The 1,761-nt window shown below is 34.4% G+C and overlaps 1 non-coding gene across 1 annotated transcript; it reads right to left on the bottom strand.

Moving 5' to 3' along the window:
• Nucleotides 1–1,295: 1,295 nt before the first annotated feature.
• On the bottom strand, nt 1,296–1,396 carry LOC125615890. Its single transcript, XR_007346483.1, has one exon. It is a non-coding gene; the product is annotated as a small nucleolar RNA U13 (small nucleolar RNA).
• Between the last annotated feature and the right edge of the window lie 365 nt (nt 1,397–1,761).

Genomic DNA, 1,761 nt, shown 5'->3' with positions numbered 1-1,761 from the left:
ACACAATGGAATATTACTCAGCCTTAAAGAAGAATAAAATTATGGCATTTTTCAGGTAAATAAATGGAACTAGAGAATATTGTGCTCAATGAAATAAGTCAGTGGCCCCAAATCAAAGGCTGAATGTTTTCTCTGATAAGCAGATGCTGATGTGTATAGTGAGGCAGGGAGATAGGGAAGAATGAAGAAACTTTGGTTTGTGTAGAGGGGAGTAAGGGGAGGGGTGGGGTTGTGGGGGTGGGAAGGACGGTAAAATGACACAGACATTATTATCCTATATACATGTATGATCATACCACTAGTGTGACTCTGCACCATGTACAGCCAGAGGAATGAGAAGCTGCGCTCCATTTGAGTACAATGTGTCAAAATGCATCCTACTGTCATGTATAACTAATTAGAACAAATTAAAATAAAAACAAACATGTATTGTTATTTATATTCTTGATGGTTGCCATTCTGACTGGAGTGATTTGAAATCTCAGTGTTGTTTTAAATTTGCATTTCCCTAATTACTAGAAATGTTGAACATTTTTTCATACATTTGTTGGCCGTTTGTATTTCTTCTTTTGAGATGTGTCTGTTTAGTTCCTTTTCCCTTTTATTAATTGGGTTATTGGGAGGTTAAGCTTTTTGAATTCTTTGTATATCCTGGAATTTAGCACCTTATCTGAGGTATATTAAATTAATAAAAATTTAAGAAAAAAAATATGTACGCCCATAATGAGATAATAAAAAATGCAGCAATGTCACTCCAACCTACGATACTCTGTTGACTTTGGCATTTACCTAAAAATCTTCATAGTAGAACCTTCTGGGTATGGTTTTGGCAAGATTTAGTAGATTTATTTTTTTCTTACCTGAGATGCATTTAAAATAACAATGACAATTATTCTTAAAAAGAGAATAAGAAAAAGAAATATAAGAAACATGAGAAAACAAGAGAATAAGATACGTTCCAATTGTCCTAAGCTTCCAATAACTGAATCTATGATATTGAAATGGAGGAAACATCAGAAAAAAAGTAATTCTAAAAGATGATTATCAAAATGATTAATGAATTAAAAGGTGTATAGAACAAACTAAGAGAGAAAATATAGGATATGAAAAGACATTTCAATGAAGAGATAGTAACCTTGAAAAAGAAGCAAGCAGAAATCCTGGAAATGAAAAACTCAATTAATCAGAAAACTCAGTGGAGAGTCTCAACAATAGAATAGATCAAGCAGAAGAAATATTATCAGGATCTTAAGATAAAGTACATGAACTAGAACACTCAGCAGATTTTTTTTTCACGTCAGACAGGTAATGTGCCGATGTCGTAACAAGGTTTAGAGGAGGCACATCTCCCATGATAGTGTGAACACCCTGTCATCATGCTTTTGAATTAAAGGGTCTCAACAGAAATTTTAAAAAATTTAAAACTAGGAACAGGATACACAGGAGTTCTGGGACGACATTATAAGGTTGAATGAAGAATCACAGGTCTTGAGGAAGGAAAGGAGATACTGACTAATGACACAGAAAGCTTATTCAGTTAAATAATAGCAGGAAATTCCCCTCATCTTGAGGAAGAGATGGTCATACAGGTAATGAAGGCGTTGAGATCTCCATACAGAGGGGACCAGAAAACAGCATATTATGGTTAAAATGCCACAACTTCAGAGCAAAGACAGAATTTTAAAAGCTGCATGAGACAAGAACTGAGTTGACTTATAAGGCAAACCCATCAGAACAGCAGATTTCTCAGCAGAACCTTGA

This window comes from Marmota marmota, unplaced genomic scaffold (assembly GCF_001458135.2).
Source record: "Marmota marmota marmota unplaced genomic scaffold, marMar, whole genome shotgun sequence".
In the NCBI taxonomy this organism is placed as follows: Eukaryota; Metazoa; Chordata; class Mammalia; order Rodentia; family Sciuridae; genus Marmota; species Marmota marmota.
Note: the sequence above shows the minus strand (reverse complement) of the source record. Positions and strands in the feature narration are given on the sequence as shown.